Genomic DNA, 21885 nt, shown 5'->3' with positions numbered 1-21885 from the left:
ATTACACATAGAATTGCCACACATTTTTACCTTTAATGCTCCCAAAATTACAGTTGAGAAACTAGCATCTTATTAACCCATAACCTGAAGAATGATAGAGGAGACAATAGTGAGTAAAAAGTAAGAACAAAGAAAACTAACTGGTAGCTATATGTAGGTGGACACAGTTGTCTCATAAACTGTAAAGTTTTTTACAAAGTAATTGTCTTAGATCAATAGAAGACCAATCTTCAGTGTCGGTCTGCAAGATGGGTTACTTTAGCAATCTTCTGTTTCTCCAACATCCTCTTTTAGTATGGATAATACCTGTTTTGGTAATTACCACCCCCATGAGAGGCCTTCTTCTGTTGGCCACTGTAGTCTGCATCTCCCTGTCCATATCCAAACTTCCCATAGCTATACCCAGTATAATCACAGCCACTAGAGTTTTGAGCACCACCATACACACTACTGTAATTCCCATGTCTTTGGTCATTGCAATTATTAAAATCTATGATTCCAATTTTAGCCCTGACTTTGGCCATGACCTTTTGTAGCATCTTGCCCACCGCTGTAGCACCTCTGCTCCTTTTTGTTGTACTGTTGCTGCCTATATACCTTTTGGGTTAGACAACTTTGATTTCACACTTTCCAAAACCAATTTGATATATGCTTTCAAACCATTTTCTTTACAGGCTCCTTGTCTGTACATGTGATAAAACAAAAACTGTGTCTTCCATTTGTTCTTGTATTCATGGGAATTTCAATATTTTCAATCTCTCCGAAGATTCCAAAATGTTCTTTAATTTGTTTTTCAGAAGTATTTGGGCTCAATCCACTCAGAAGAAGAAGATTTGGGGGGTGTTCCTTCCTTTTTAATGCTTGGGCCCTTTGGGGCTCTATTAATTTGCCATCCAGTTTATATTCCTTCAGTTCCAAAATCTTAACTCTAGTAGCATTTTTGAAAAGTATAAATCGAACCAAATCCTCTGTTCTTCCAGTGACTAGATTCTTCAGTTGTGCAGTCAACAACATCCCCAAATCGAGACAAATATTGAAATCTTTCTTGCTTGAATCCCAGCCTAAGCCTCCAATAAACATTTTACCATCATCCTGCTGATTCCTGTTCGCGTGATCCTGGATCTCTCTCCGAATTCTCTGTGCTGCTGTACTAGTTCATGTCCTCCTGGTGGCGGAGTTGGGAGGGGGCAGGAAAGGGGGTGTAGGGACGTGTAGGCGCACAGTCTGAGTCATGGCAGCGGAGGTGGCAGTGGCAGCAGTGCAGAGGGCACAGCGGCGGTGATTTGTGTGGGGCTGGATTTAAAATGCTGGTTCAAGAGCAGAGAAATTATTTCAATAAATATTTGAGAGATGAAAAATAGATGGAGAAGTGGTGACTGGCTTATCAAAATACAATGTTAAAAGAGACCAAAAAAGAAGTTAGCCAATTCATCTAACAAAACACTCGGAAGCTCAGCCTTTGAAATCAGTGTACTTTATAAAAACAAAGAGCTGGGATAAACAGAGAGAAATGTTTAGAGACCTTCACTCATAGTAAGTAGAGACATGAAGACCTTCCCACTCACGTTCCCTTTCCTACTTTGTGTAGTCAGGCAAATTGTTTTCATCCTCTGCTATGTGAGAGATGGGATATATTTTTCCTATGGAGAAAAGGAGTCAGTAAGGCTCCTAATGTGGAAAAGGGGGTAATTAATAGTATTGACAAGCAGGGAATTATGTGTAAGTTCATGTACTGAACTATAGGACTCTCAGAACTCTATCCCCATCAGAAGAAAACTGGAGGATTGTTGTTTAGAGTAAACAGTTCTACATACTGACTTTTGGGTTAACCTTCAGTGAAATCACTGGCTCCATATTGAAGGTCATCAGATGACAAGTCAATTGACCCTTCCACAGAAATTTAGATCAAAGTTTTAGTGACAAATTTTTAAATATAGTAAATGGAAAGCCAAAGAGTCAAACATATAAAGAAGGTCCCCAAAGCAAAAGATCAAAACAAACAGAAACAAACAAAAAAAGGTAAAAGGCAATAAAGAAGAAAATCTTCACAACACATAAGATGTTCAGAAAACTGTCATTCTGTCTATAAAATAAGAAAATGATGCAATGAAAAAGAAATTCTTAAAGTTTAAAATAAAAAATCTTTTGAAAGCTAAAGATATTACTGTATAACTGATTTTTAAAAATCAAAAGAGGGGATGGAAGTTAAAAATTGAAAAGTCCAGGGAAACAAACTAAAATGTAAAGCAAGATAGAATATAGGAAAATCATGACAAAAAAATGAAAGAATTACACACTACTTTCCAACATCTAATAGGAGTTTCAGAAAACCTGAATATAGAAATTATCAAAGAATTATTAGGTTTCCCTGAACTGAAATAAATAATCTTCCTGAAAGAGAATGCTCAGAACAATAAATAAGAAATATCACTAGAAATTGATCAAGAGTTAAAGATTCTGAAAGCTTATAACACATACACAGAAGGCCATTATAAAATAATAGGTATCACATGACATCAGCAGTACTAGATACTCAGTGACAGTAAAATCAAACCTCTCAACTTCTGATTCAAAATTATTCTTAATCTAGAATTCCATATTAATTGTATCAGTCTTAGTTGCAAAGAAGAGAAGGCATACTGTTCACCAAGAAAAGTAAATTTCTAAAGGATAATAGATAATTCACTGAATCATTGGAAGGAATAGAGAAATAAGCTCAAGATCGGGGTTCCAGAACCAAGGCGCAGAACCACCTTAAGGGAGGACATTTCTTTGTTTTATCCCTCCACTAATTTGCACCGGAATTCATTGCAACTACTCTTGCCTCCAGCACTGAGGACACTGCTGCCCCTGAAAACCACATGCCTCTGAACCTTGACCAGAAAAGTGGTAAATTCCTACAAAAATCATGCTACTTGTTTCTGAATGGAAATCTGTATTGGTTTGTTTGAGAGGTTGGAGTCATATAACTGTACCAAGGCTGCAAAGGAGGTGGGGGAAGGAAAAGGTATTGCCTGGATTAACTTTAGAAAGACAGAATTCACAAGATGGGGAATCATAAAAATATAGGAAAAGTGTTTGAAAGATACTCTTAATGGCCACTATTTCAACCAAATGATAAATGTATACTGTTCAAACCAAAATGTCAAACAAATATAAGAGGAATAAGGACATTTTGAGACATGCAAGGATTCAAATAAATTGCCATGCACTCTTTCTTAGAGATACTAGAAGATGAGCTTTAGAAAAATAAAAAGAATAAATTAAGAAAAAAGGCTACATAGCATCCCAGATAAAGGACCATACACTGAAAAAGACTGATAGTTGTTCAAAAGACGAGTATAACCAGCTGGGACTGAAGAAGGATAATGCAAAGATGTGAAGGAGCCTTCCAAGTGGGAAAGAAATTTTAAATAAGTTGATTTGTTATCTCTTATATTTTAGCATTTGAAAAAAAATAAGTAAGTTTTTGAGAGATTTATTGGAGCCTTTGGAAGGAAAAAATAGAAAAATACAAACAAAATAAATATAGTAAAGTAATAGAGTAAAACTGGAAAGGAAGAAACATACTACTAAGCTCAGCAGTAAATAATATTTAATTATTCAATAACATGTAAACTGGAAAGGAAGAACCGTATTACTAAGCTCAGAAGTAAATAATATTTAATTATTCAATAACACGTAAACTATGTACTATGTTCATTAGAAATGTGCTAAACTATATTGAGAGAACAGTATGAGGAAATACTTGTGTATGTGCGGAGGGGGTTGTATTGAGTGATAGATCCTGAACTAGCAAAACAAGAAATCTAAAACCAATGAGATTGATACCTTAAGAAAAAGCAATACAAGTATATTTATAAAGATGCTGAAAAATTATAAAAGAGAACTGTAAAAAAGTTGAACTTGATATATATTTAGAAGAACAGGACTTGAAATAAGAAAAAGTGGGACAGGAGACTATATTTTATTCAAATACACCTTTTAGTTTTATTTGATTCTTAACTGTGTGAATGCAATACATTGATAACTATAGGATTTTTGTCTACAAAGAAAATTACCTTGGAAAAATGATAATGTAGAAAGTAGGAATTCAAGAGTCTAGATAACAGGTAGCAAAACTTTAAAGAAGAATAACTAATGCCTGACCTATGGTGGCGCAGTGGATAAAGCAGTGACCTGGAATGCTGAGGTTGCTAGTTCAAAACCCTGGGCTTGCCTGGTCAAGGCACATATGGAAGTTGATGCTTCCTACTTCCCCCACCTTCTCTCTCTCTTCCCTTCTCGCTCTTCTCTCTAAAATAAATAATTTTTAAAAAAAATCTAAAAGAATGACTAGTCTTGCATAATGGAAAACAACCAATTTAAAGTTCCCAAAAAAGTTAAGAAGAAAGAAAGTAACAGAGTGGGCAGAAAAAAAATATACAGGTAAAGGTGAAATTTTGTGCCACACAAAATGTAACCTTTTTCCATTTTACTACAAAATCATCAGTACTGTATCTTAAACTCACAAGTGACTGGTGCAAGCAATCTCTGATAAGGAAACTGAAGGATAAACTGTCACCTTCAAACATAGTTGGTATCAGATGAAGAAAGACCCAGTAGGCTGGACTAGCTCTTAGAAAATGAGTTCCTTGAAAATTAGCAAAAATATAAGAAGGATTTTGGATTTACAGTTTTAATATTTTCTGAAACTTTAAGGACAGCAAACTACCCAACTAGTATCTAATTGCGTCAGCTAGACATGACATATGAGTTCAGCACAGTGCTGGGATAGGAGGAAAAAGCTGAGATATATGATTTTCTCAAGATCACATAGACTAGTTCCTTGTCAATCAAAGCCTTTGCAGAAACCAACAGAAACATTATCAAATCATCATAAGGTATAAGTAAAACCATAAACACACTGATCACATCATTAATGATTCATCCTCTGTGTTATATTTTTAAATGAGTGTGGCAAAAGATGAGGACATACACACATTTTGCTTTAGAACCCAAGATGCTCTAACTATTCTTAAACAGATTGAATGATAAAAACTGAGTAGGAGTGGAAATGATCGTGATAAAGTAGAGCAACTTTTAAACATGTCCATATTTTATGTAGGAGGATTGCTTTCTCTGTTTTATTTTTTAACATTTTTGTGGGAGGGTAACTAACATCTCTCTTTACAATGCTTTAAAAAACCCAATACCTAAATCACTTAATAGATTATGAATGCCATCCTGATTCTGTTAAGAGTACTAGATCCTCAACTACTAAAAGAGAATGTCTAAAAATACCAACTGAAATTAATGTATTAAAAAATGGCCATATAAGCATATTATTTGAAAAAATGTTAGAAAAATTGGTTTGGACACAATTCATCAGTTCCAGCAACCATGGATAAACATGCTGAATCCATTACATTGCCTACACAAACTTTTTGCTTTTTATTGCCTAAATTTACTGCATGTGACTGTAAAATTATATATATATATATGAGTTAAATGAAAATTATTTGTTCTGTGTCTTAGAAATCACTTCTCTCTCATATTTTAAAAAACTATACATCTGAGAGGATGTCAGACTAATGGCAGCATGAGAGATACTCCTGAAGTCTTCCCTTGAAATTTCAACAAATTCAACAACTATAACACAGAGAAGCAAAGCAACCACAGCTGAGCTAGTAGGCTATGTTTATGCTCTTTACTTTTTGTGGGTTTTTTTTTAATTGTCATTTTTCAAATTCTTTATATTTTAATTTATTTTTTATTTTTATTTATCATTTTTAGTAGTTTTTTGTTAGAGGTTTTTTGTGGGGTTTTTTTGTATTTTTCTGAAGCTGGAAACGGGGAGGCAGTCAGATAGACTCCCGCATACGCCCGATGGGGATCTACCCAGCATGCCCACCAGGGGGTGATGCTCTGCCCATGCAGGGTGTCACTCTGTTGCAACCAGAGCCACTCTAGCACCTGAGGCAGAGGCCAAGGAGCCATCCCCAGCACCCGGGCCATCTTTGCTCCAATGGAGCCTTGGCTGTGGGAGGGGAAGAGAAAGACAGAGAGGAAGGAGAGGGGGAGGGGTGGAGAAGCAGATGGGCGCTTCTCCTGTGTGCCCTGGCTGGGAATCGAACCCAGGACTTCCACACGCCAGGCCAATGCTCTACCACTGAGCCAACTGGCCAGGGCTTGTTAGAGTTTTTAATAACACTCTTAAATGCCATTAAGAAAAATTAAATTGAATATCATTGGCTATAAATGACAGAGACATAGTTCACAAAGAAAATGAATAATCTTCAGAAAGCAATCTCAATTACATGGAAATCTTGCAGTTAAATGATAGAGAATTCAAAATTGAAGTTCTGAAACTACTCAGTGAGATGCAAGAAAACACCAATAGGTAACTCAATGAGCTCAGAAAACAAAATGAATGTCTTACAAAGGAGATTGAAACTTTTAAAAACAGAGATGAAGAACTCAATACTTGAATTGAAAAATAAGGGAGCAAATTTAGCTAATAGAACAGACCAGATAGAGAATAGAATTAGTGACATCGAAGACTGGAAACTAGAGATGCTACAGAGAGAAAAACAGAAAGGCTCGTGAATTTAGTAACAAGCTATAGAAATGATCCCTGAAAGTATAGTCTTTGAGATTCATGACTGACTCCAACAGGAAGAGCAATATAAGAATAATGGGTATATAAGAAGAAGAAGAGAAGGAGAAGGGAATGGAGAGCCTATTCAAACAAATAATTTTAAAAACTTTCCAATTTTATGGAAAGAGTTACATCCTCAAATTCACAAAAGAAACAGAAGATCAGGTTACCTCAACCCAAATAGAACTTCTCTAAGTCACATGGTACTAAAACTGTCAAAAATCAATGACAAAGAAAGAATCCTCAAGGCAGCTAAGAAAAAGAAAAACATGGCATATAAAGAAAAATCCATTATAATCAGACTTCTCAGCGACACTCTATATTGCAAAGAGAGAGGACTCAAATATTCAAAGTACGAAAAGAGAGGAATTACCAGCCAAAAATACTATATTCATCAAAGTTGTCCTTCAAACATGAAGGAGAAATAAAAACTCTTGCAGACATACAGAAGCTGAAGAAATTTATCACCTAAAAACCCCAACTGGAGGAAATCCTCAAGATGGTCATTTGACCAGATACAAAGAGCAACACAAATCAATACTGAGAGCAAAAGCTCCAATAAGGTTACAATAAAAACTAGGATAATCTGTGAAAACAATAACATAAATTGGAAGAGGATAAAGAACTACAGTAACAAAGGAATATGGAATGCAGAAGCACCCATTCTGCATTCTTGTGCATATGACATATTTTCTCTTAATAGCCTACTAGTAACCACCCAGGAAAAAGCCACTACTGAAACACATTGCTTAAAAAAATAAAGAAATAAAAATTTAAAAAGAGGCCCTGGCCTGATTGGCTCAGTGGTAGAGCATCAGCCTGAAATGTGATGTCTCGGGTTTGATTCCCAGTCAGAGCACACAGGAGAAGCACCCATCTGCTTGTCCACACCTTTCCCTCTTGCTTCTCTCACTGAGGATAGCTTCATGGCCTCTGCCTCAAGCACTAAGAAGAGCTCAGTTGCTGAGAAAGGAGCATTAACACAGATGAGAGTATCACCCCATAGTGGGCTTGCTGAGTGGATCCTGGTCAAGGCACATGTGGGAATCTATTTATGCTTCCCCTCTTCTCACTGAATAAAAAAGAAAGAAAAGAAATATAGAATACTACCAAACAAAATCAACAGACAAAAATATAAAAGAGAACCAAACAAAACACAAAGTTACCAGAAAAAACAAACAAACATAAAATGGCTATAAGAAATTCTTAAGTGTCAATAATTACCCTAAATGTTAATGAACTGAATTCACCAATAAAGAGACAAAAAGTAACAGACTGGAACAAAAAACAAAACTTGAATCTATGTAAATACAAATTAAAATCATAAATTAAAAAAATTTAGATGTAATAAGAAGAATGATGGTAGACATCTGGAGGAACATGATAGCATTATGAAGTCTAACTTATAAAGTCATAGAAATAATACTAGAAACAGTAGTATGTAGGCTCATCATAGAAAATGAAAATATTATCTTTTCAGTTTGGTTTATGCAAAGGGGTCACAAACATGCACTACCTATGCCATGTGTACTGATACATAGTAGGGTTTATTAAGGGGAAACTTACAGATAAAGGAGTAGTGGAGAGCACACAAACCACTGAGCAATCATTATCCTATGGCTTAGGCCAAGTGTAGTTTGGATGGACCATGCCTAATGGTCCTGATGAGACTCTCCTCCTCAAAGTTCTACACACTTACAGGGTAGAGGCTCAGGGAATATATAGATGACCATGTAACAGGGCAGTCACCTGTTTAAGCAATGGCCTTAGTAGAGAATGTTAATCTCCAGTACGCAGTGTCGGTATCACTGTCCTTCGGTTGCACTAAGTCCAGTCTGCAGAACCTGTTGTCTGATAAACCACTGAACAGGGATAAACTAAGCCTCTAGGATCATTCAGGCCCTGACTCTTGGGGATTTGTTTAAACTACATACTGCCCATCAGCTCCAAATGGCTGCAGTTGTGTGTTTTCCACAGTGTCCTTGGGAGTGCGGCAGTTTCGCAGCATAGTGTGAGAGGGAGGGACCAGTTCAGAACCTAGACCAGATTTCCAGTGCTACCCAGGATGAAGCAGCCACTGCACTTATCTCTCTCACTGATAAAAACCAAAAATGTTGGAAAAATTAAAAAAAAAAAAAAAACTATGTGAAGATTCCAGAAACTGAATAACAGAAAGCAGATTGGAGAAGAAAGTCAACATTTGGAGAATGGCTAGTACCACAAAGTTGAGTTTCCTGGTTTTCTTTCTTGCTCCTTTTTTTCCTGTCTCTTTTTTTTCCTCCAGACCTCCAGAGATCAACATTCCTTGGGGTACTGAACTGTCATTACCATGGAAGCTACGATAAGGAAGAACTTTATCACACTGTGCAGTGACATGCACATGTGGTAATGACAAGCACCCAAAACCCTAAGAATATGGATAAAGTAACAAAAGTGTCAAAGGCACCTGTTGTGCAAAGACTAGAAGGTAGAAATCCTGATTATTTTTTCTCTTTCTAATCTCTTGGAACTTCACATTTAGTCATACACTATTATACAACAGCATGGGGTACTAAAACTTTGAGTGAATCTCTGGCAACCAAGAATATGGGACAAATTTCAGAAGAGAGAGAAGTTGACAGAACTGGCAGTCTTGCTCCCAAACTGAGTATGCATGAGACACAGAGAAGAAAGAGTATCAAAGGCTTTGAGAACCAAATTCTGGGATAAACCAGCATCCATATCTCAAACTAACCTTTGAATGGCTCAGACATATGGCAGACACAAGGACCACAGCAAAAACTTCTCAACTGAACAGACATTACATACAGGAGGAGAGTCAGAACTTTGATCACTTGTGAAAACAAACAAACAAACAAACAAACAAAAAATCAACATTTTCCAGAGAATTGTAACAGGATTCAGAGTTTCAGGATCTAATGTTCAAAATGTCCAGGATATAATGAAAAATAATTGACATGAAAAAAAAAATTGGAAGACAAGGGATAAGACAATCAAAAAATGGAAACTCCAAGATGATCTAGATCAGTGGTAGTCAACCTGGTCCTTACCACCCACTAGTGGGCATTCCAGCTTTCATGGTGGGTGGTAGCAGAGCAAAGTATAAATAAAAAGATAGATTTAACTATAGTAAGTTGTTTTATAAAAATTTATTCTGCCAAACTTAGCAAAAATCCGACGTAAAGTACTTGGTAAGTAATTATCATATGCTTTAACTTGTTGTAACTCTGCTTTATAAATTTTATAAAGTAAAGTTACTTCCCTACTTTATAAATCACCATTATTGTGGAACTGGTGGGCAGTTAGAAAATTTTACTACTAACAGAGATACAAAAGTGAGCAGTAGGTATAAAAAGGTTGACTACCCCTGAATTCTAGATGTTGGAAATATTAAGGAAAACTTTATAGTAGCAATGATAAGTTACCTCACTGAGATAAAGCTGAACATTCTTGACATTAATGGAAAGCTAAAAGTTTTCAGAAGAGCTAATTTGGTGAATGTTTCCTATGTGTTTAAAAAGATGCATATTTTGTCTGACCAGTGATGGCACAGTGGATGGAGCATCAACCTGGGATGCTGAGGTCCCAGGTTCAAAACCCCAAGGTTGCTGGCTTGAGCACAGGGTCACCAGCTTAAGTGTGAATTCATCAAAATGATCTATCCCAGGGTTGCTGGCTTAAGCCCAAGGTCCCTGGCTTTACCAAGGGGTCACTGGCTCAACTTGGGCTCTCCACCCCCATTAAGGCATGTATGAGAAGCAATCAATGAACAACTACAATGACACAACTAAGAGTTGATGCTTCTCATCTCTCTCTCTCCTCTCTCTCTCTCTCTCTCTCTCTAAAAAAAATTATATTTTACATTTGTTGGTTATCATGTTCTGCATATGTCATTTATATCAAGTGTTCTAACTAGTCCAGGGTTAGAAAACTAGCCATTTCCAAAATAAATGAATAGATCTTTGAAGCATATGGCAACACTAATATGAATAAGAGTCAATAGTAAAAACATCTTGCTGTCAAAAAACAAAAACAAATGTATTCTGCCTTCAAGAGACATATTTAAGCACAAGGACAAAATTAGAATTAAAGTGAAAAGTTGGAAAATGATTCTCCAAGAAAATAATACCCAAAGAAAAGCAGGTGTAGTCATACTAACATCTGACAATGCTGACTTCAAGACAACAGAGGTAACAAGAGACAAAGATGGACAGTTCATAGTGATAAAGAGGATATTGCATCAAAAAAATAACACTTCTTAATATATATACATCAAATCAGAGAGCACCACATTATATGACATCTACTAACTGATCTAAAAATAGAAACAGACAAAAATACAATTATACTTGGAGATCTCAACAAACCATTGATGGCTTTTGATAGATCATCCAAATAGAAAATCAATAAAGAAATATAAACCTTAAATGACACACTAGATTTAGGAAACATAATAGACATTTACAGGTCATGCCATGCCAGAACATCAGGTTATACATTTTTTTTCCAGTGTGCATGAAACAAACTCAAAGATAGAACATATGTTGGGCCATAAAACGTGAACCAATTCAGGAAGATTGAAATTATACCAAGCATATTTTCTGACCATAGGGCTTTGAAATTAGAATTCAATTACAAAAAGGAAAAAAACATCCCTCTACAAAAATGTAAAAATTATACAGCATACTTCTAAAAAAATGACTGGGTCAAAAGAGAAATAAAAACAAAGATCAAAAGATATATACAGACAAACAAGAATACCAACACAACATATCAAAATTTCTGGGATGCAGTGAAAGCAGTAATAAGAGGGAAGTTTATATCATTATAGGCTTATATCAAGAAATAAGAGAGATCCTAAGTAAATAACATAAAATCACACCTGAAAGAACTAAAAAAATAACAAAGACAGCACAAAGAAAAGGTACAGTAAAATGTAGAGCAGATCTAAATGAAATGGAGAACAAAAACAAACAAAAAAACTATAGAAAAAATTAATGCAACATAGAGCCGGTTCTTTGAGAAGATCAATAAAATTGACAAACCCCTCTAGACTCACAAAGGAAAAAAGAAAAAGAACTCATATAAACAAAATCTGAAATGAAAGAGGAGAAATTACTATGGATATCTAAATATACAAAGGATTATACTAGAATACTATGAAAAATTATATGCCACCAAATTTAACAATCTAGAAGAAATGTGTAAGTTCTCAAACTATACAATAGTCTTTGACTGGGCCTTAAAAAGTGGAAAATCTAAATAGACTCATAAGCACAAAGAAAATAGAAACTACCAAAAACTTTTCTAAGAATAAAAGTACAGGACCAGATGGCTAAAATAGTAAATTCTATCAAACATTCAAAGAAGAGTTGCTACCTGTTCTTCTTAAAGTCTTACCAAAAATAGAAGAAGCAATATTCCTTAATGCATTTTATGAGATCAACATAACTCTCATACCAAAACCTGGCAAGGACAGCACAAAAAAAGAAGACTACAGAAAAATATCTCTAATGAATACAGATACAAAACTTCTAAACAAAATACTAATAAATCAAATACAACAATACATTTAAAAAATAATACATCATGATCAAGTGAGAGTCATACCAGGAGCACAGGATAGTTCAGCATACATAAATGATCAATGTAATATACCATATCAAGAAAACAAAGAACAGAAATCATATGGTTCTATCAATAGATACAGATAAGTCATACAATAAGATACAACATCTGTTTCTGTTTAAAAAAATCAATAAAGTGGGTATAGAAGGAAAGTACCCCAACACAGTAAAAGACACATATGACAAATTATCAGCTAACATCATAGTAAATGGTGAGAAAATGAAGGCTTTTTCTCTAAAATTAGGAACAAGAAAAGACTACTTGCTTTCTCAACTCTTATTCAACAAAGTACAGAAAGTCTTGGCCAGAGCTATCAGGTAAGAGAGAGAAATAAAAGGCATCCAAATTGGGAAAGAAGAAGTAAAGGTATCACTTCTTGCAGATGACATAATCCTGTATACAGAAAACCCCAAAGACTCCACTAAAAAACTGTAAGAAACAATAAACCAATACAATAGAGTAGCAAGTACAAAATCAATATGCAGAAGTCTATTGCTTTCCTATATGCCAATAATAAATAAACTTCAGAAAATGGACTAAAAAAACACAATTCCTTTTATAATTGCAACAAAATATAAAATACCTAGGAATAAACTTAACAAAGCATGTGAAGGACCTATATACTGAAAACTATAAAACATTATTGAATGAAAATGAAAAAGACACAGTGAAATGCAAACACATTCCATGATCATGGATTGGAAGAATCAACATAGTTAAAATGACCATATTACCCAAAGCATTCTTACAAATTTACTGCAAACTCCATTAAAATTTCAATTTTATTGTTTAACAAAATAGAACAAAAAAATCACCAGGTTTGTATGGAACTATAAAAAACTTGAATAGCCAAAGCAATTCTAAAAAAAAAAAAAAAGAATGAAGCTTGACATATTACACTACCTGACTTTAAAGTATACTATAGAGCCACAATAATCAAACCAGCATGGTTTTGGCAGAAAAATAGACATTCAGACCAATGGAACAGAATTGAGAGCCCAGAAAAAAATAACATAGACAAATCATCTTTGACAAAGGAGCCAAAAACACACAATGGAGAAAAGAAAACCTCTTCAATAAATGGTGCTGGGAAAATAAGAAAGTCACATGCAAAAGAATAAAACTTGACTACAGTTTTTCCACCTGCACAAAAACTAATTAAAAATGTATCAAAGCCCTAAATATATATAAGTTCTGAAACAATAAATTACATAGAAGAAAACATAGGTACTAAACTTAGGAACCTTGGAAGTAGAGAACAACTTTTGAATTTTACCCCAAAGGCAAGGGAAGTAAAGGCAAAAATAAATAAATGGGATTATATCAAACTAAAAAACATCTGCACAGCAAAAGAAACCAACAACCAAACAAAAAGGCAGCCAACCCAATGGGAGATGATATTTGTAAACAACTGCTTTAATAAGGGGTTAATATCCAAAATATATAAAGAACCTACAAAACTCAGCAGCAAGCAAGAAAAAAATCCAGTTAAAAAATGGAAAGAGGACTGAACAGATAGTTTTCGCAAAAGACATACAAATGGCCAACAGATATATAAAAAGATGTTTATCCTCACTAGTTATTAAAGAAATGCAGATTAAAACTACAATGAGATACCACCTCACACCTGTCATATTGACTTTATCAACAAGACAGGTAATTACAAGTGTTGCAGAGGTTATACAGGAAAAGAACACTTATTCACTGCTGGTGGGAATGTAAACTGGTACAGTTATTATGGAAAAAGTATGGTGGTTCCTCAAAAAACTAAGAATAGAACTTTAATATGGCCCACCAATATTTCTAATGGGTATCTACCCCCAAAACTCAAAAAACCTCAGTACGTAAAGACACATGCACCCCTATGTCTATGGAAGTGTTATTCACAGTGGCTAAGGCATGAAAACACCTTGAGTGTTCTTCAACCGAAGATTGGATAAAGAAGATCCTACTCAGCCATAACAAATGATGACATATTGCCATTTTTGACAACTTGAATGGACCTTGAGATCATTATACTGAGTGAAATAAGTAAATCAGAAAAGCTAAGAACTATGTGATTTCACACATAAGTAGGATATAAAACTGAGACTCATAGATATTGATAAAATGAAATGGTTACCATCACTGGTAAAAATTATGATAAACTATAAAATATATGTCCCCTAAAAATACTCAGATTCAGTAATTTTTGCTGGACCAGTTAATAGATTCTTGCCAGTTTTATTTTTCCTACAGGCTACCAGTTTGTGATTTCTTATCAAAAGTATCCCTGTTTGCCATCAACATCCTTTTCAAAATTAGTGTCATCATCTGCTTCATTTCCTACTGACTCCTCAGAGATCGTTTATGGAGATTCAGTAAAAACTCTTTCATTCGTTGAAAGTGCACTGAGTCTCATCCTTGGCCCAGGCTCTTTACTAGCCGTTTAGGGAAACAGCACAGAGAGCAAAACATAGGGCTTTGTTTCTAGTGTCATGCCTGGGACAGAAAAGTAACCATTGGCATAGCCACACAAATAAATACATACTTACACATCCTAACATACTCTGTTTTACAAGGTGCTTTGGGAGTATTGATGTATCTGAGATTTTTATAATCTTCAAGGGCATGTTTCTTCTAGTAGGAGACCTGAGCTCATTTAGATCCACTGGGTGTTCTCATAATATCTTCATCCGTATCGATTTAAATTCCCCTGTAACCAATTTTGTTTTATGCTCCTATGGTCTGAAGATCATTCTGTTTGACAGAAAGGGCAAAAGCAAAACAAAAGTTGGGAGTGTCTGCTCCTCCATATTATTCATCGATATTGTAATGTTGGCTCTAGTCAACACACTGTTTCTTCATTAATCTTTTGCCTCAAGTGCAGCTTTTTAAAAAGGCATTTCTGAAAGTCTTTGCATGCTTGTCTCAGGTCAGTTTGGACTTTAAACTTTATGACACTATTCTTAAAAAGCAGCTAAGTTTAGAAAAGAAGCTTGGGTTAAGATTTGAATCCTTAATTGAACACTAACAAGTTGCTTTATCAGAACCAAATTATTTCATCGCTTTGAGCCTCACTTTATTCATTTCAAAATGAGAGTAATAATTCCTACTTTGAAGTACTAAGGTAATGATGAGATTAGATTATGAAAGCAAAATATCTCCTGTAATGCCTAGCAAATCGCAGGGATGCACCAAACAACTGGGGTCTATTATTTTTACAGGTCTGTGGTACATATAATGGCTGTCCTCACCAATACAGCAAGTTTCTTAGGGACAGAGCAGGAGCCTCCCACTTTTGTTCTCTGGCATATTATGTCTAAGCATACATTCTCAGATAGAGTAGGCAGACATGTTAACCATTAATAACAGCGGTGAAAACTTCAAAGGAATTCCATATTTGATAATATTCTTTAGTTTAATTGGAATAATAGCTTTTATCTTGTAAATACTAAATTGCATGCTCTTTTTCCAGTTAAACATAGTTTATTTACCAATAATTGTCACTTTAGTGGCTTCTGCTCCAATGAAATTTCGTACACTGTGTTGACAGGTTTATACTTCTATTGTGTCCTTATTCTCACAGAACAAATCCTCTGCATGATGAGGGCTTATCTCCTTATACCAAACAACCCTCTGCCTCAATATTTTACTATCAAAGTGTTCAGTTATTTTGATCCTGCTGAGCAAAGGTAAATGTTATCAAACACTATTAGAACAAGATATAGAAGAGAAAATCTAGTCCTATATATATATTTAAAGCCTCTTTATCTATGGCAAAGAATTCTTAACTCTAGGTGGGTATATCAAGGAAGAAATAAGGGATATCTTACTATCCAAGTTATTAAAAAAAACTACTATAAACATGTAAAATGTTATAGGTGAGCCTCATTTTATAAAATAGAAAAGCAAACAGACTTCTAGCAGTTTAGCTCAGCAAATATTTCTCCTGGGGTATCAGAATTAAAATATGTCACATTTAAAATTTAAATCCGGCCTGACCTTTGGTGGCGCAGTGGACAAAACATCAACCTGGAATGCTAAGGTCGCTGGTTCAAAACCCTGGGCTTGCCTGGTCAAGGCACATATAAGAAGCAACTGCTACAACTTGATGCTTCCTGCTAATCACCTATGCCCGCTCTCTCTCTCTCTCTCTCTCTCTCTCTCTCTCTTTCTTGCCTCTAAAATCAATAAATAAAATCTTAAAAAGAAAAGTTCTAAATTAAACTTTTCTGGGCCTGTATCGTAATAATAGAAGTAAGTCTATTTTGTCCTCACCCCAGCCATACCATTTCTGTGGTAATACCCTGGTGTAACAAGCAGTGATGATGCTCTTCCCAGATCCCCTCAAATGCCTTTCACAGGCCTTGTGTGCCCACCTCTGGCCTCTGTGTCCCTTTGTTGCTGGTGTCATACCTGGGACTCTCTTTGGAGAGTCATATATCACTAGCTTACTCTGCTACTATTTAAATATTTAAGTGCAACTTTAAATGTTACTTCTAAAAAAGATTATATCTTAAAATTAGATTCTGGGACTACACCTAACCCTCTAATCCAAAGACTATCTACATAGTAGCATAAAAAAGGTTTCCTCACCAAACAATAATAGTGATCACAGCTCCATTGGTGACTTGCACTATCAGACATTTCTACACTGTGGCATTTGAGACCAATGCTTCAGATTTCTCAGGATCACCTAGATACAAAGCTATAAAAAGTCTATTCACACATATATTTTAACACTTAATTTAATTTAACTTCAGTGCTTAGACCACAGACTATCTTATAGAAAGCACTTAATACATGTTAGTTAAATATTAAAAATGACCACATGAGTAAACAAACTCATGGATTTAAAAGACTTCTATTGAATAACTTTTATATGCCAGGTACTGAACTAGACTCTAGAGATATCACAAATACCAAAACCATTCACAGACCTTACTCTCATGGAGTTTACATCCAAGTGAGGCAGAAAGACAGACACTCTGTGTGTGTGTGCACCTATGGAGCACTAGCCAAATTCTGTAAGGGAATAATGGTTTGTAAGGATAACAAATATCCAATATGGGACTCAGCAACAAAGACAGGAGTATATAGGGATTGATATTTGGCCCAGTAGCTCCTGAAGTTATTGACACTGAGTCCATATGCATGTATCATTGGTATGTCCAGGATATCTAAGATTCCCAGAAGTGTATATCAAAACAGATGTCTTTACAAAGAAAATTCTACTTTCAATAAATATTTGAAAGTCATTGTATAGCAAATATTCATGCAAAGTAAGGAATCATCTCTAATCAGTTTTTCAACTTATCATTATGGGCTATTTAGAGTAAGATAAGTCTGCAATGTAATTAAATAATAATGAAGTGAATTGTTAGAGCCAAGAATGAGAGGAAAGCTTATAATGAATTCCAGCAATTTGGCTCCCTCCCCAAAAGGCATTTATTTCCTCCTCTTTTGAAAGTGGGAAGTCCTGCACACTATGGAACAACATGCTAGTATTAGCCTCAATATAAATTTTCTTTATAAAAATTATGATAATTTTTCTGACAGAATAAATAATCAATTTAATTTTATTAACTGTTTGCTTACTATAGTAAAAACAGCATTTAGTATGATGCTATGGGAAATTATTTCAACTCTCCTATAGCTGTACTGGCATGCTTATCAACAATTTTACTCTTTCTTAGACTATGTCCTAAGTTCAACAGAGTCACATGATAGCTAAAGGAAAGACACCATGAGTGTCATATACAATAATAGCTATGCTGCTTCAGTAAGTGAACTGATAAGGCAATTCTTCTATAAACACTGAAAAAAAAATTACCAAAGTAGAAGATAGTAAATAGGACATGATAAGAAACATCTTTACATCTGAAAACTATATTTTGTTGTAACAATAATTTTTTCTGACATTTTAGACCAGGGTTGCTCAGATATTTTTGTTCTAAAGTATGAAAACACATCTATTAATATGTTGTCAGTCTTCATGGAGGCTCTGGATTATAACCTATTTTTGACATGTCAAAGATAGACATTACTAATATCTCTAAGAATAAAAACAAAGTAAAAGAAAAACTTTAAACAACTCTGACATCTTGATTATAGACTGCCTTGTATCATCCTCTAGTGTCTTTATCAGTCACTGGGTCTTGAACCATGCAGGACAGTGTCTGTGACAGGCCGTGTAGTTTGGTATAAACAATATAGACATTAGAGACAGAAAACTATGATTTAAATACTGTCTTGGCCAAATACAAGGTGTACAACACTGAGTACTTAACACTTCGAGTATAATCACCTTCATCTCTGAAAGGAAGAATGTATACTTTACAGATTGTTAAGAGGGTAAAATGTAGTCATACATATAAAATTCTTTTCATGGTCTCATGTTAGGTATTTAATTAATTTTTCAAATAAATACAAAGTTGTCTTCTTCTCACCATTACAAAATGAAGTGTGTAAATTTGTACAATTATAATGACTCCTTTGGGTACACTCACCAAATTCTTCCAGCTTCCCTCCTCTCACTTACTTCCAAGTTAGAGAATTTTTTAACATCCTCCCCATTGCTAAAGGCAGTGGTGGGATTCAGCCAGTTCTCACTGGTTTGGCAGAACCAATATTTAATTTTTTCTTCAGCTCATTGAACCGGTTGTTAAAATGACACTTGTAATCCAGGTTCTCTCTGAGGTGGGCACCTGGGCAGCTGTCCAATGTGAAAATCACAAATTGATATTCCTTACTGTTTTGTTTTGTTTTTTGTTTGTTTGTTTGTTGTATATTTTTCCCAAGTTGGAAACGGGGAGGCAGTCAGACAGACTCCCGCATGCGCCTGACCGGGATCCACCCGGCACGCCCACCAGGGGGCGATGCTCTGCCCATCTGGGGCATCGCTCTGTTGCAACCAGAGCCATTCTAGCACCTGAGGCAGAGGCCACAGAGCCATCCTCAGCGCCCAGGCAAACTTTGCTCCAGTGGAGCCTTGACTGCGGGAGGGGAAGAGAGAGACAGAGAGGAAGGAGAGGGGGAGGGGTGGAGAAGCAGATGGGCGCTTCTCCTCTGTGCCCTGGCCGGGAATCGAACCAGAGACTCCCGCACGCCAGGCTGACGCTCTACCACTGAGCCAACTGGCCAGGGCCCTTACTGTTTTTTAATGTTCATCTATGCAACAGTATATTCTAAGCGCCTGTAGTAATGTTCATTTCATTCATAGATGAAAAAAATTTTAAATGAGGACACCAATCAAGAAGCAGTATGGAAATACTTTAAATAACTGTTTTTGTCAGGTGTTATTTAATATTTTTTCATTAATGTTTTAAAAAACTTTCTTATAGCATAATCTAGTTTTATATACCTCTTTTATTGTTCTTATTTAAGTATTAAATGCATAAAATTCTTTTAATTCAGTTTAATTCGTTATACTTAATACAGTCATTAGGGCAGAGAACCAGTTGTTAAACTATTTAAATCCTACCACTGACTAAAGGGATCTGTTTTACTATGAATGTTCAGCTGTCCACAGCCTTTCGTGTGACATCTACTCTTCCCTTCTGAATCCCATATACCTCCAGAATAATCTCCATAAAGCTTCACTTTGATCATGTCACTTCATTATCAACAACCTCCTATGAATCCTAAATTTCCACAGAATATGTTCCAAATCTGAGCTAGAGCACTGAAGACCTTTTATTCTCAATACCTATGGGGATGGAATAGTAGAAAATCTATCATTAAAATTATGGTCAAAATCTATTAATACAAATTATAAACCATAGTTTAATATCTTATGCCTCAACAGATTGAGAATCAGTTACACAAACATAGAGCTAGGAAGTAGCAGATGTCTTTGAATCCTTCTCTGCTATAATTTCTAGTATGTCTCTACAATATTATGAGGACTTTATTCTTTTATAACAAGTAGAGATGCTATGCTGGGCTTCAGAGTAAAATAGTCTTTATAAAGTACTGACTCAAAGAGTCTCAGGTAGTGAAATAATACCAATAATAACAAGTATTCAATGACACCGATCTCAGCCCAATTTCCCTAGACAGACTAAGTCAAAGGTTTATTGCTAACATCTTTTTGGGAAGAACAGAGGTTTAAAAAAGGAGAAACTATGAGGAAGTAGATTACTGAGCTGGCCACAGCTTTGTAGCAAGGTCCATTGATTGCTCATGCTCCCTGGATGACTTTAGAGAAACATGTAGGACTAATGAGTTTCCAAACAGTCCAGAGAAAAGACATAAGGAAATAATTTCTTTGCTTGTTCCCTTCTGGCTCCTGCCCCCTGAACAGTCAATGTTCACATCATGGGGAATAAATTCCTTACATCTTGGTGGTGTCATCTACCCCTTTAGCAATGCTGAGGAAGCAAGTCCTATGTCCTTCACCCTGGTGCTTTGAGGAATGAGGTGATAAGAGAAGTCAATTTCAGGCAATGGGATCTCATAGACCTCATGCAGGTAGTCACTGAAATAATGAATTTTACCACAGCAGATAGGTAAGTGAAGTCTATGCTGAGCCAGTCATAAGATCTCTTCTGTGTCTGTTCAGAATTAAGTGGATAATGCTCAGGAAAGATTAAAGTGGGAAGAAATGGATTGAATAAGGAAAGTCTTCAGACCACTCAACAGATCTGACATCTTTGAGAAAGAGGGAAGGAAGCAGGATTGGGCCAGGTAAGTTGCAGACTGTAACTCAGGTCTGACAAAGCCTAAGTCAGTTCTGTAGGGTGCTCTGTGGTAGAGTGCCCAGTAAAGGAGACCCACATCAGACAGAAATGGACAGACCCTTGTACCCCTACCAGCTCAGTGATGTGCTGACAGCCACTTCACTAATAGTGACCTTGGTCTGAATACCACGGCAGGTCCCAAAGGTGCTATATTTGAATGCTGTTATGTAACTACATAGCTCCTAACTTTAAAATAAGTTTCTTCTTGAAGTGAGATCCAAGTTGGACATCGCCACAGCTCCCAGACCCATAGAGACCTTGTTTGTCTCAGAAAAGCTGGTTAAGCAATTGAGAGTTCGATGAGATTGATCTAATTGTAAAATTTGACACATGGTTTTCTTGTTTGAACTTTCTGATTTTGAAACTGTTGAGCAATTTTTTCTAGCTAATGGCCTGGTAATTATACTTTTTCATAGCAGTAAACTTGGCAAAAAATAAATATATGACCAAAATTATTTAAGGGCAATTTCCTTCTAGATTCTAGAGATATGGAAACTCTATAACTGAAAAACAAGTTTTCCTCTTCTTCGGACCAGTTCAACAACATAGAGCAGGTGACAAATAGGAAAGTGTTCCAAGATGAGCACGCTGATAATTATGGCAGGATTGATTGATAGAAAAAGAAACAAGTCCTATTTGTAAAGCTGGTCTTCACAGTTACTAAGAAGGACCAAAAATGTCTGTAACTACTCAGAATGTAAAACACAATTAGTAAAAATGCAAGGGATATAAGTCCATGCTGTAGATCAAATTTTTAAAAATAAATAATTTTAAAAAAATTTTTTTGCTGAATGGCAAGAAAAAAACTTCCTGACCTAGAAGAGGCTTATGAAATTATATTTAAAAGTAGAATAGAAAGAAACCTAGGTCATAGTAAACAATTTTGTACCATCC

The 21885-nt window shown here is 35.5% G+C and overlaps 1 pseudogene; it reads right to left on the bottom strand.

Annotated features, from left to right (window-relative positions):
- Positions 1–290: 290 nt before the first annotated feature.
- LOC136379514 (heterogeneous nuclear ribonucleoprotein D-like pseudogene) lies at positions 291–19861 on the bottom strand (annotated as a pseudogene).
- Positions 19862–21885: the final 2024 nt, after the last annotated feature.

The sequence above is a fragment of the Saccopteryx leptura genome, chromosome 8 (assembly GCF_036850995.1).
Source record: "Saccopteryx leptura isolate mSacLep1 chromosome 8, mSacLep1_pri_phased_curated, whole genome shotgun sequence".
NCBI classification, from domain to species: Eukaryota; Metazoa; Chordata; class Mammalia; order Chiroptera; family Emballonuridae; genus Saccopteryx; species Saccopteryx leptura.
The sequence above is the reverse complement of the archived record's forward strand: the minus strand, read 5'-3'. Positions and strand labels throughout refer to the sequence as shown.